At 43.2% G+C, this 15066-nt stretch overlaps 1 protein-coding gene across 8 annotated transcripts in view; it reads right to left on the bottom strand.

The window, feature by feature from the left end:
- The window catches only part of LOC6541282 (myocyte-specific enhancer factor 2), a 42813-nt gene that overhangs the window by 7295 nt on the left and 20452 nt on the right, over positions 1 to 15066 (bottom strand). For all 8 annotated transcript variants that reach the window (XM_026979719.1, XM_026979720.1, XM_026979722.1 and 5 more), the window contains exon 3: positions 10220 to 10277. The gene's annotated coding sequence lies outside the window, so the exon portion shown is untranslated. The remainder of the gene's footprint in view (positions 1 to 10219; positions 10278 to 15066) is intronic.

Genomic DNA, 15066 nt, shown 5'->3' with positions numbered 1-15066 from the left:
GCAGTAATTCATGTTTTAGTCACCATTTGAGTGGCATTATGTGTTCCGCTGCAGCGGCTGCTTAGTTTGAGATGAGTAGTAAAGGTCCAACTTGTGCAGTAAGTGCGTCAATTCAGGAGATGAATAATTAAGGTCGCCAACAAGAGCTGCGAACTTATCGCACCGCAAGTGAGTCAATTGTTGGCCACATGCCACTGAGTGTGTCTGTGTGTCTGTCTGGAGACTCTGAGAGTCATTGCAACAATTGCAAAGGAAAGGGTCTGAAAAGGGGGGTGGTGGCAAGCACAAGGCCATGTGGCAGCCAGCAGCAGGATATCAAGTGCTCAAATTACGCATTTGTCCTGTTATGTAGCATACTTATCAGCGTCTGCAATTGAATTAAACTCCCGCTGTTTTGGATACTGCTGAAAAGCAGACAAACGTGGGTTTTTTTAAACGTCACCAGAGTGTAGTTAGAACGACGTCACTTAAACAGGCAGAATATTTATAGATATTGAAAGCAAATTCTATTTATTTGCCATACTGCAGTGTGAGTAAACAGCAATACACGAGTATAGTGGCGTTCGCAGTTTTTCGGTAAGTTGCTATCTTCAATCTAAGTATCCAAGACATTAGGGAGTTTTTCCAGTCAGGCACAAAGTTAAAAAAGGAATAAATCATATATGCAAAGCTTGCACAGTAAGTAATGCAACGTATAGTTTGACTTCTAATAGGTAATAGGCAATCGTCAGTGGAGTCTACGTGCCACCATCATCAATCATACTTATCCTACTGATCGTTTCATCGGAAATCTGCATTTCGCGTGGCCAGTAGGAGCAACAGCTGAACTAGTATCTAATCTCGCAAGAACTTCAAGTTGCCGAAAACTCTTTACAAATCAATTGGCCACGTCATTCGCGGGGAACACACAGTAATGGTAACATAGTAATGGGCACACGATGGTGTTTCTTCAGTCAAGCGGCACTTCAAGTGGTGCAAGTGTGTGCCTCTGCGAAAACAATCAGGAATGGCAGCAGAAATATTTGACTAATTGCGGCTAAAAAGTTGAGAGAAATGGGGTAGGAAGGCTGCACTAATCACCGCAACGGAATGTGGCGAGAAGACAAAGGATGTGCGGAATTCGTGGCCCGGGGACCAAAAGAAACTTAACACGGTTTTCATTGCAACAATCTACCATTTGTGGCTGCTGCATTTCACTGGGTCAACGGCAAAGGCGGCACTTGAGCAGGATGCCAGCAGGACGAATGGAAGGAAGGAAGGATGTGCCGAGTCGGTTCCATGGGAGGATGTGTGTCAAGACATTTGTCTTGTGGCCGGGCAATTAAAACGAAGCAAACTGCCGCCACACGTTTGCCAGCTTCTCCATTTAATTGGCCCAAAGACTGCGGCGGCGTCATTAGGCAAATGGCCAAGAACAAATCTCAAGAATTTTCAGTTCCTCACTTTCTCAGTCCCACAGTTTCTGAATTGAACCGGACGGAGGGAAGCCTTCTGCTTAGCAACTTTGCGCTTTCCCTAATTGTTTGGACCAACAAAGGCGGGGATTTTACATTATCGATTTGATTTAGTGAATCACGCTTTGCGGCTTTTTCTCCGATGAGCAGGCATTAAAAAGGCGAAAACTTGTTGCTCGCCTTGATTGCGCTCAATTAGCATTTGTTGCGGCCAAATTTATGCAAATGTTAAACTTTTCCGTATTTTGGAGGAATGAACCCCGTACCGATTTAAAACCAGTTGCGATCGCAATGAGATGAACCGATCTGAATGCAATCTCTCACCTTCTGGAGCTTACAGTCACAATTAGAGCGACAGAGATCGCGGAGGAGAGACCTTTCATAAATTCCGTTTTTATGGCAACCGAACGGCCAAATTTCAAGTTTTAAAAACTCCTAATTTATCGCACCCATTTCATATAATAACCATTCAGAGGGTTTATACGTACGTTTGCCTGACCTGTGACTGTTCTAGATATATTTGTTCATTTTTCTTAATTCATTAGCTCTGCGACTTTCGGGCTGTCTTGACTTCCTTGGTCGCAGCTCACTTCCACTTGTCATCAGCCGCAGATCCGTCAATGTACCCGACTTTTGTTATTGTTGTTGATGTGCCGCAGTTAACGCATTCTTGGGAGCCTGGTTATAAATCTTGACTTAATTAAAGACACGCGCGCGCTGTAAGACGCGATGAAAACGAGTCATTTCGTACTGCCAATGAGGCGGAACTTTCTGTGGAGTTCGAGGGCGGACGGAAATCGAGTTTAGAACTGTGAATTACATACAAAGATACAAGGATGGGGATAGCCCCATACAGCCCCATACATCTATACAGCTTTGCGGAGAGGAAATATACGATTGACTCTGAAGAAAAGCCTATCTAAAACTGACAAGTTGAGAAAGTTAATTGTCCTTGTCATGCAATCTAAACTTCAATTCAGGCTACCTTATTTCTTATTAACATTTATTGGCACATTTAACTTCTGTAGACCGAGTGTACTTTTATATTTATTCAATTATTATTGCATTATCAAAAAGCAGCCGTATCACCCAAAACTAATACGCACATTTTGTGAATATCGAGCTCGTGGTAAATGCACGAAAGCAAATGAAAAATGCTTTGCAGATAAAATGTTTCTGTTTAAAGTGAGTGAAATATCTGCAAACTTCGATTTCCAATATTTTTGCAAGCAATCGCATTGCCACCGCGATATCTGACCCTCTTCCTGCAGCCGTTTATCAACAATTTCGATTGCAAAAATGTGAGCGAAAGCAAAAAATCCAAGGTTTTTGTTTTTCGCCCCGAAACACGCGTCCCATGTTAAGGCAGTCGAACAAATTTGAGTTCTCGGGCCCCGAGTCACCTAGAAGTACACCTAGAACACTTCTATCTTATCGCCAGCACCTACACAGCCGCAAAATCGGGCGGAGTGTGGGGGAGGGAGCCAAACCAAAACACAAGCACAAACAGAAAGAAGTCGTTTTAACAATAATAATAATAATAATTATTATTTGGTTGTATGCATGTATGTGGGGTAAGAGCGGCGGCAATAACCACAATTATCACAGACAGCCGAGAGCCGCAAACACGGCAAATCGCATAGGAACATTTATGTTTTAATAACTACACCAATACATCGGCCACACTGTGTTTCATGTGTTTTGTCAGTGAGCCTGGCCACCTTCACATGCGCACGTGTGATAAGAAAGACTCTCGCTCTCGATGGCAGATAGTGGCCGCGACAAAAAACACGGGCAAATAAAATAAATTTTGATTGCGAATTTTTTATCAAGCACTGAAGAACGACAACAACAAAGGCAACTCAACTATTTTTCGTTGAAAATTTGCCAACAAATTATTATGGACTGATAAGATGTTGGCTGGATTTCCCTTTATGGATTATACATTCTTTGTTCGACTTGCTGTTTTTCTGAGTCAAATATTTTCGCTGAATATTAAAACTTGTTGAAAGACATACAAAGAAAAATACAGTTTAAAAATCTAACTTTTAGATATTGGAAAACCTATATATTCAGAAAGAATCTACTAGAAAGAGTTTCATTATTGTGTGACCTAAAATAATAATATATAACATTATTATATTGTCTCTATAGACTGGGACTCTGAAAACAAAACGCGGACCAAACGTGACTATAACAAATATGTTAGTTTTCAAGATCGTTGGGGTTGATGATGGTGATCGTGAACATGATCGGAGGTGGGGTCCCGTTATCTAGGCTCTACATTGACGAATAGGCGTTATCATTTATCGGCGATCGCCGTGGCTAAGTCCGCGGCAAATCTGCGCTGATTATCGCCTTCGAATGGCTTTGTTTGCTGTTTGCTGTTTGAACCCACTGCCCCCTGGATCGAAAACTCCCTCCACTTGTAACCCCCACTTGAGATCCTGCGTAGGTGTCAAAGTGCATTGCACGCATGTCCAGCTGGCTGAAGCGAGATAAGAGAAAATATAATTCACTGTGCATTTGCTGCTGGCTGAAACAAAGTGCAGACAATTATCAGCAAATTCGCCAATCAGCCAGCCAGCCAGTAAATCAGTCAGTTAGTCGGTTGGTCGGTCGGTCGGTCGGGCCATAAAAACTACATGCAAAAGAACTTGATAGCAGGGAAATGGATTTGAACTTCGCCGGAGGAGTACGGTTCTTGCAGGCCCTCAATATTGATACGAAAATCGCTTATCAGTGGAACATATATAGTATGTGTGTGTGTGTGCTCACCCGTCCGTATGTGTGGCAGCTACTTTCAGTATTAAATCGCGGGAAAAGAAATTGAAACATCGAATGATATCAATTGAAAGGCAATAACTGGAACCAAGACAGCGAGGCACACAATTCGAAAAGCCGGCTGATATCCAATCTTTTTGCCCAGCAATGACGTCAGTTTGCATGGGTAACTTGGTTATTTGGTTATCGACATGCCGGCTGCCAACGTTTTTGTAATTGTAAATTATAGATAATCAAATTGCCCTATCGGCATATGAAAGGAGGGGCTTACTGCCCATCGATGATCTGTAAATAATTACTAAGCCACTGGGCGGAATGAAAATTTTAGAATGTTTCCCAAAGCTATGAGTAACAAATGAGACATCCAATTGGATTCTATAACGCTCACAAGTATGTACACATCCGTCGAATGGTTATCACAAAGGGAAACAGTTATTCTAAGTACAAGAATGTTAAGATTTTTAATCAAGTTGCATGGGTAATTAATTTCACGATAGTGCTGAAAACTAGTTTGGCAAACCGAAGACATTCCTGTTGCAGTAGATAAACTTACATGAATCGCAATTCAGCTGAACTTCCGTTTACTCGAAAAATGTTCTCAAAAATACACTGCTCAATAGAAACCGACGAGATTTGAACTTTGCGGGGATGTCAGGTCGGTGGAGAGGTGTTTGCACAAATGTTTCCGAGCACACACACGAAAATCTTTGCAATTGAGATGCAAATTGAATTATTGTTTGAATTCTGGCTTTGTTTACGTCGCTTGTTCGATAAACATCGGGGCGAAATGCAGTCAGTGATATGTTTGCTGTTGTGTTTGTCGTGTGCTATAGCTTTTTGTAAATATAAACAAAGTCCGGGGACGTGGCGGGGGCGGGGATGTCGCGGCGGCGGTTGGCGCAAATAAAAGTTAAAAATAAAAACTTATAATTGTCCGACGGCTGTTGTTATTTTTATTATTGTTGCCATTTATTTTTGGAAATAGACGTAGAATTTGTTTATATGGAGTAAAAATAAATTATTGCGCGTAGTGCGAGAGCAGCGGGCCAGCATAATTTCTCGCGGCGTTCGATTTAAGATCTCTATCTGTTGTGAATCGCTAGCGGAATCGGATCGTTGGATCGTTGGCTCGGAATGAAAATATCGAACTCGCAAACGGATCGCAAACTGATCTGCCGAAATCGAATCGAATCGAATCGAAATCTCAAAATCTCGAAATCCCGAAAACCGAAAAACTGAAGAAGCGGCGCTGCGGACGCGTACAAACGTACTGACGGATATGCTGTCGTTGACGTCGTAACGCCAAGTACGCACACACAGATACGCCCGCACACAGCTGCACTGGCAGGCTCTCTCGCATTCGCACACACACCCACAGACACACACAGCCACCAACAGCCAACACGTATGTACGTAGGCTGGCGGTGAGGATTTTCGTTTCGTGGTGAACTCACTCACACGCGCACACCTTCTAACGGTGCCTTTTGTTTTTGCCTTTTTGTGTAACAGAATATCGCACACACACATCGCCGGGGAATGTGAGAGCGGGAGAGGTAGAGAGTGCGCAGTCGCTGGCTTTGAGTTCTTACTCACAACGAAAGCAAGAGTGAGCGAGAGGAGGCGGGCTGAGTGAGTAATTCGGTTTGTGAGTGAGTGCGTGCGGGAGTCGGGCGAGAAACATATGGTTTTTGTTTGTGCCCCAGCCAGACACACGCACACGCACACGGACACACACACACACACACACACACACACGCACACACCCACACACTTGATCAATCAGCAACAGTTACAGTTATGTAGTTCGCTCGCCGAGCTTGCTGTCCCGCTCTAGCGGCCTCCTATAAATGTTAATTATCCCCCACTTCACCACCCCCCTTAACTACACCCCTGCTAAACATCGCTTTGGTTTCCGTTTTCCTTTGTATCCGCTTTGTATCTGCCTGCCTTCCAGGACGTCCCCCTCCCGCATTACCAAGTTTCTCGGTTTTTTTTTGTGTGTATTTTATTTATTTGTCCTTGCCACTGGATCCCCTCGATAAACACCAACCTCCTATAGTTTTCCCCCTCGACGCAGCTTAATAAAAACTTTGTTGACCTGCGTTTGGCAGCGGAAAAACGGTAGGCGAAAAACGTTGAAATATACTCGATACCCTGTTACAAAAGATGTTGCATACTTACTAACTTTTATAGGTTACGCTCTTTTGAAAAAGATAGTGTGCAAATCTGACAACCTTTAAAAGTAATTTCTTTCTAATAGGTGATGTTAACTTTAAAAGCTCGTCAATCTTTTTTCATTTATTATACACTTTTGTACGACACGGCCAGTCCTTTAACTCGTGTGCTAACGGGCCTAATAAATACACACAAAAGAAACACTTTGGGCTAGAAAGAAAGGAAACGGAAGGGAAAAAGGGTAGGACCCGTAGGATCCTAGGGTGTGCGGTAACCAACGATTCATTGTTTCTGCTCGATTGATGATTGCCTATTCAGACAGAGGTAAAGTAGTTGTATGGCTGAAGTTGGGGCTTAATTTGTGAATCGGACTGCCAGCCAAGTGGGATCCAAAGCCCTGTGACCCAGACCCTGTCTATTGTTCCGCTAAGCAAGATATTATTTACGTTAAACACGCTCTATTATGCAGGTTATGCAGGCGAAAAGATAATAAAGTAGGAATACAAGTGCTCCTACTTGATCCCAATAGAGTTTAATACAAAATTGTGCTTTAATAGAGGCAGGAAAATTGGGAACGTTGTATGTGATTAGTCCAGTTTTGTGAGGCAAAACGTAGGCGACTAGCCAGGCTATAGTTCTACTATATTATGCATGATAATAAGTTTCTTAGACTTTACCATCTATAGTTCTAAACCATATAAGAAACGATTTTGCATCTATTTTTACAATTATAATTATAAAGATAATTCCAGTAGCAAGACTTTTAGTGATTAGCCATATCAATATGGCATTTGAATCAATAGGAAAGTATATTAATTTGCCTACTGTAAACTGTGACTTATGTGATAGTTAAAATTAAAGTGATAGTTAAACACACACACACAGATTTGGACTTTGAGGGCGGTGAAATCTTTAGGAATGCCCATTTTGCAGTTGCAGTTAAGTAGGAGCAACTTTAACGTGACTTTCCGAGTAATATGCAAAATGCCAGATGCCGCAGATATTGCGCCGACCCCGTCGAGTAATGGTCGAGAATGGATTCTGTAAAAATCACGCATAACCGATACCAAGTGCAGCGCGACCGAGTTACCCGTTTTATGGCCGGCCCTCGCCTCTCGGCGGCGCCACAATGTTGCAGTTTGAGAATCCAGCAGCAAACGATCCATGTGTGTACATCCGAAGATCCCTTTCCCATTCCCATTCACATTCTTATTCTCAGTTGCAGTGTCCTTGTGACTTTTAACGCTTCCACTGGGTGCGACAACTGCCAACTGCAAACAGTCGTCGACAGTCTTAATTCAATAAACGCCGCCCGGCGATTTGCGCATGACCATGTATCCCTATGCTGTGTGCTGCATGTTGCATGCACTCAACACATGTGCAACATGCGGCATCTGCGGCAGCAGCCGCGGCAGCGGCAACCGCCTCAATGTGCGTTGAGTCCGACTTTAACTGCTTGGCAGGGGTTTCTGTTTCTTCAGGGAGATCTTCGAGTACCCCAAGCCAAGCCAAGCCAGCCAAGCCACGTGAAACTCATCCCATCTCAACTCCACTCCACTGCCCTCCGCCGATGATTGTTTTTGTAAACGCTGCGTAGGTAATTTCATAAATCTCATTCAAATTGCCCTTCGTGCCATGCCCATCCTGCAGATACCCAGCAGTGGAACACCACCAAGTGTATCCGGAGGGTTGTAAGCATACGGAAAAACGGGGAAAACATCTTTTTAATTGCTCGTCGAGATTTCGAAATTGAAAAATGTCTGCGGTGGTATCAATTATGCAAATGCCGGTCCCCGAAAAAAGCAATGGAAGTTCAGCTCAAGTGATTTCGACACGGAAAAGTCTCTGTGGAGATGATGGTCGACTTCCTGCCGAACGAGAGGGGTATGTGTCGCCATTAGCATTGCCTAATTACATTTCAATTGCTCGACTTAAACGGGCTTAGGACCCCGACTTGCTGCCTAATTCATAAAAATCTCAATCAATTTCCCCGGGCATTGAGTGCAATTTAAATGTGATTAAATGCGAGCTTAAGTACGCTACTGTACCCCCTTTCTGCCGCTCCTCCTGCGACAATGTCGAATTTGGCCTAATCTAATCAATTTTCCCCGATGCTAAGCGCCCACGCAGAAGAGCCTCTTTTAGCTTCAGTTTCATGCTGTCAGCCTGAATAATTCCACCTTAACACGTGTGTCATTGCGGGGCGAAGGATCGAGGGATTCGGATTCAGATTCGGATTCAGATTCAGATTCGACGGTGAAAGCATTTCTCTGTTTGCATGACTGATAAGTTCCCAGGGAGGAAGAACGGATGCCCAGCCTTCCATTTCGACTGGCTTAGAATGCGAAAACTGCCTCTAATTGGCTTTGACTGTCATCCCGACTTGCAATTAGCATGGCACAGCAAATAGAAAACTTTTCAAATGCTCTAGCACATCTAACACATCCTGAATGACCTGACGTCCGCAAAACTGTCACCGTCGACCATTTTCCCTTGTTACCAAACGTTTTTTACTTCTCACACTTTTCCTTTTCAGCTGATTTTTGGGAAAGTGGCACATATTTAATGCGAGAACTCTTTTTTTGGGGCAAGGACGAGCTGAAAAAAGGTTTATAATTGAAACGGATGACACACATTCAAGGTGAGCTGATTGAATTCCCCGAAACTGGTCGCATTCATTCATAAGTTGGCCCATTGATGGATTCATAATGTTGTGTGCTTCAGTATCTACTAAGTGGCATATCATTTGGCGAGCGACAGTGAGTTGGGTAATCATTTTGAAACATACGCGATGGTTGGCGAATAAATTTCGAGTGGGTGGCATATCAATCAATGTTATTTATGCATATCCCAGCTGACACTGAGGCAAACTCGGGAACACACTAAAACATTCATGTACTGCGGAAAACTAAAGCTTGAGTGCGAGTGAGCTGGTCTCGGCTGCTTTAACTCACGGCATTGAAAAGCGGTTTAAGTTACATTTCAGCTTGTTATAACGCATTTTGGGAGCAAAGTAGGCTATAAATAACGTGCACCACAATTGGAATCCTTAGTATTAAATGGGGAAGCAGATAACAAGAACTTTTATTTAAGTCCTAGTATCCTAAAATGAAAACCCAATTATTAAACTAAAGTCCTCTCTGAGCTTCGGGCAGCCAAGTAAACAGCATATTCAGCCGATAAATGGTTTTAAATATTTCTATGAAATACTATTTATTGTGATTCCGAGATTGTAAAGTAAGGAACTTGTTGCCTATGAAAAAATCTATTAACTGCTGTTTAATGTGCAGTCTAATGTAAACACTAAACAACTGAGCTACCTTCTCCACTTTTTCAATCCAACAAAAACCCAACTCGTGGAAAACAATACCAAGCATCCTGACTGAAGAAAAGCGGAGGGAAAAACTGGTGGGAAAAGCAGACAGGCAAACAGGCAGACACACGGAAATTGACAACTCGCAGAGCAATAAAGAAAAGTGTCCCACACACACACTCACACAGCGGGAGAGAAAATGAGGAAAAGGAAAATCAGAGGGGTGGCGGCGGGCTGATAAGTTTATACAATTTCCACCCACAGAACCTGAGTTATGCCCCCACATAACACAATATTTCCCTAATGTCTTTATTATGTTCCATTGAGTGTAAATATTTGCCTTGCACCCACACACACACACACACGCAAACACAAACTTGCGCACCAATGCGTGTGCGTGTGTGTGTTTGTTGGCCAGCTTCATAATACGTGGCACGTGCTTCATAAGAAGGTGAAACAAGCCGAAAAAACAAAACAGGTTCTAAGGACTCACCTTCTTCGGGGAGCTCGCATTCATCAGTTTGCCGACACAACAGGTACAAAAGATTGAGCTGCAAAGAGGCGGAAAAATACGAAAATGGAAATTAGTAAAGTGGGTGGCATGGTGGAGGCTTACGAAAAACGCCGAACTGCGAAAACGCGTCCGTGACGCTAGCGATTTATGACGCTCAGTTCAATGCACACGCGCACCACGTTGACCTCCTGCATCGCGCTGTTCGCGCCCCCAAGGAACCAAGGAAAAGAATCTCCAGAAGCCCCAGAAATCGGTGGCAAAGTCGGGGTCCGCACATGTGCGGCATACCCCCTGCAAAAATCGACTAAGAGAACTCAGATAACGAGTTGGATAACCGAGAAGCTGCTGCGCTGCTGTTGCTGCTGATGCCCAGACGACAAGTGAGCAGAGCGGGTTTAAAGTTGAAAGGATACCATAAATCTTGTAAGCTGATGCAAAGCGACATACGCCGAAGCCGCAAACAAAGCCAATGCCAATGCAGAGCCACTGAATCCATGGAGGCGAATGGTGGCGGCACAGTGAGCCATCTGAAGGCTCAACAAGTGACGCAGCGAATTGATTGGTGATATATTGAACTTCTCGATCCATTAACCATTGCTTTTAAATGATCTACCAAAGAATTCAGACGCAACGACCAACTCGTCTTAGAAATTCCTTTAATTTAGTTTTAAAAAACAATATTACAAGGAACTCGTTTTACTTGTGATACAAAAATGCAACAATACTTTTTAATAATAAGGACGTATATTTAACATATTTAAAATGTATTGATACGAACTTTATATCAGAGTATAGAAAACCATGACCTTAAATAAATTGAGATCAATGTTGAATTTCAAAAGAGCAGTAAAGATAATCTCTGTCTTGCGTATTTAACTTGAATCCCAAGTAGTAAGTAATTGATCAAATAAAATCTTTACACCCCCGCCCTATAGAACATCGAATTATGTTTATCCAATCAGCGTTCACATCGTGAGGACTGTTCTCAAACTAGTTTCCATCAGATGCTTGTTGCATAAAGGCTTTGAGGAAATCCCAAACCAAATGAGGCACATTTCCACATGGAGGCACATGGATGGACTGGATTACCGATACCAGGCCCGGTCTCAAGTGGGCGCATCCTTTAGCTGCTGATTTGGATGGCGAGGTCGTTTCCTGGTTGCCATTGCAGTTGCCGAGCCAGAAGTCAAATGGCATATCTAGCATAACATTCTCATCGACTGCGGATTCTCTGGCCGAGAATGTCTGGGCATCGGAATGGAGGCACCCAAGCCACTTGAGGCCCGTATCCGTGTGCAGTTGTTTCTGTTTCTGTATCTGTATCTGTTTAGGAGTCTGCAGCCACATTTTATTGTTGTCTTTCTCACCTAAAGCCAACCGAAGCGGCAGCAGCGACCATAAGGCGCATCGATGTGGAAACATCTTATGGTTTTCCGTACACTCGGGGAAAAAATTATGAACTTCAAATGGTTCGCTTGGAACTACTCAAAACGAAAGTTATACATTATAAATACGATTAACGATGAAACAAGAATTCCAATTCATACTTGATTAGTGGTTATTGTTGGTAACCATTTTTGGTATAACGAATTTTGGTTTTAAAAACCAAAATGTGTATGACTTCAGTGTAGGTTATGTGCATAACTGTATACTATATGTACATACTATACACATATGTATGTCTGTCTATATGTTCGCGCAAGTACTCGCAATGTTTCCTTTGATTTTTTAACTTATTGGGCCTCCGAAACTACAACAAAGCCATGAAAAAACAGAGGCGGAGCCCAACGGGGCTTTGTATTTGGTGAAGAACATGATTTTTGTAAACAACTAAGAGCAGGAAAATTCCTGTTAAAGGAGTCTAGAGCTGGGAAATATGAAGCGCCCCTCAACACCCACACCCATGTGCCACACACACACACACATATGCATGGGCAGGTTCACCGACACGCATCTCTGCCGTACGCAAATGTTATTGACGTGGCAGGGAATCAGAATATCAGACCATCAGACCGTCAGACCGTCGCCCAGACTGACAGGCAGCCAAGAGGGATTGGGATTGGGATGGGGATAGGGGATGGGGGCAAACTGCTGCCACTGATGTTACCGTTAAAAGAAATGCAATTAAAATGAGTCTCGAGATCCCTGAAAACTTCGGGCAGCCGTAGTACTCTTAGCATCCGTAGCATCCGTAGCACCCGTAGCCTCGGCAAACGGAAGCAATTAGTAAACTGAGCGGGGCAGCTATATCCGAGAAGAACTGAACTGTCGAGGGGCAAATTTCTGCCTGCACACACCACGCGTGCTCTACGTGGCTTTTTTCCAGCGCATATCGATGGAAAACCACGCGGCGGGGAGGAATGCACTCGGGAACTGGGCACCGAGGAGCACAGACAATCCTTTGGCCACGGCCACACCCCCTCCAGCCCACCTATGCATGCTCATGTATCCCTCGTTCTTCGTCACGCATTGGGGGACATGCTTAAGAAATCATAATTTTTCAATAATTCTGTTTGTCACTTTCGGTTTGGGGTTACACAGCTGAGAGCGGGGCAAATGGTATAGAAAAACAATTGGTCGGAAGGCGGGGACATCTAAATATAGACAAGGAGATGCCTAGGAAATCCATCGAAATATCCTATAGGAATTTATAACTTTGTGTCACTTTTGGACGTTTGCAAAAAATACAATATCGTTAAACTCAGTCTCAAACTAGTGCACTATACAAAGAAAAATAGTATTTAACAATGTAAATACGCTTCTGCCAACGTATATCTATGCAAAGATAATCGATTTATGATTACATTGAAAGGGAAATGTCTTAATGGTATATAACACAAAACTACAACGACTCATAGTCAGTATTTCCCAACAAGAATTTTAAATTTTTTTAAATTTTTCCAAAAAAGGCGCCGCCAAAACAAATCTACAGACAAGTCGGGCCTCCGTATTCCGATGGGTGGGCAGATTGTCCGTCTGCATTTCTGGACCACCCAGTCGAGCGGTAATGCAAAACAGCCGAGCATTAGGAAGATGTAGAAGCCAATAGGAAAGGCAAGCATAAACCCAGAAATCCGTATAAACATGGAAACAACCAAACCAGACGAACGGACAGCACGGCGATTATGATGCAGAGAACTATATCTACATATAACCGCATCTACGACTGTGGCTATATATCTACATAATATATATATCTGCTTGGTGCACGATTTTAGGCACGGCACGTGCCCGTGCGCATTCTGTAAAAATAAAACTCGGGCCAATAACATTTTTAGCTCAAATCGATTGTTTACTTGGCGCTTGCAGAAAATTGATAATATTTGGGGGCCTTAAAGGGGGTGGCGACCTGTTGTTGTCTCTGATCGGCTGGCCAGTTCATTCACAAGTTAAATTTAAACAAAAACCAAAACAAAATCTTAAATTTAGTTATGGCCCAAGAGGAAAAAATCTATTAAAATCTATACAGGTTTTTAGCTTGAATTTTTCTCTTCTCAGTGTGTTTTTCCTGTGTTTTCGTTTTTTCTGTATCGCGATCGTCGATATTCAAAATGGCGACCGGTGGGGAAGGAGCGCATGCGCAAAAATCCGGGAACTCACCTCAGTGAAACCCACCTCTCGCCTGTCTGTGCAAGTAAGTGTGTGCGTGAGCACTGACGCCATTTGCATTTCGGGCTAAATATAGACAAAAGTGCTCGCCTCGATCGCCAGTCTTCCCCCTTTTCCACCCATTCAACACACCTCGCTCTACGATCTGCGTTGGTGTGTGTGTGTGTATGTCCACATTACGTTGCGCTGCTTTGGTCTCTCTCTACGGGTGCTAGTGTGTGAGTCTTCCCCACACCTTTCTTCAGCACACTTACGCTCGGGCCCCTGCCAAAACTGCGTTGGTATGGGTTCGCTGATTAAATTTCAGTTTTCCTCGGCAATTCTCTTTCGAAATTTTCCGATCTTGCTACACAAGATTTTGCAATGGCTGCTTCTGCTTCTGTGGGGAAGAGACAGGGTGCTGAACACCGAGGGTGGGGAAGGGGCAAGACAGGTGCTGCCAAAATGCGTTACGAAAGCGCCTCGATGTGTAACTGCAAAAAGAAGACCCCTGCGGTATGTCCCACAACCACCCTCCCCTTTTCTCCCATTCCCTCTATATATCCTATATTGTCCGCTCTACCAGTTGCTGTCCATGTCAGCTAACAGCGCCTGATGTCTGTCGTCGCCAATTGCGCAGCTGCAGATACACATATGGATGGATACGGACACAAATACAGATACAGATACAGACGCCGACACAGATGCAGATACAGATAGAAAGATACAAATACAAAGGACAAGGCAGGGAGCGAGCGAGAGGATGCCAGTGTTTGCTATACTGACATTCCGTATAAACAAATATCTGTGTATATATCTTCTTTACGTTGGGGCCATATAGTTGTGTTGGCCCCTTTGCTCGTATTTCTTGGCAGGCAAGCTGGATAATTCCGACGGTGGAAAGCACATGGAAACCGAAATGCCTGAATGTGCGTGCCTCAGATCGATATATGATCCAGAGCTATGCGATATTGGTAAAGAAAACATTCGAACTAACGTTACCATTGCATTGTTTTCTTTGGTATAAATATCTAAAGATCGCAAATTGCAGGAAATATATAAAATGAGATAATATCTGAACAAAAACTGTGAATTAAAAACAAAATGTTTAAGATAAGTTTTTGTCTCTTTTTTCATCAAAAAATTTAACTAACCCTAAATGCTCACTTCATTTTTAAAATATTTTATATAATATCTTCCCACACTTCTTCTATTTCGAGTGAGAACTAATATTTATC

The sequence above is a fragment of the Drosophila erecta genome, unplaced genomic scaffold (assembly GCF_003286155.1).
Source record: "Drosophila erecta strain 14021-0224.00,06,07 unplaced genomic scaffold, DereRS2 tig00000055-arrow-pilon, whole genome shotgun sequence".
NCBI classification, from domain to species: domain Eukaryota; kingdom Metazoa; phylum Arthropoda; class Insecta; order Diptera; family Drosophilidae; genus Drosophila; species Drosophila erecta.
This window is presented reverse-complemented; position numbering and strand designations above follow the sequence as displayed.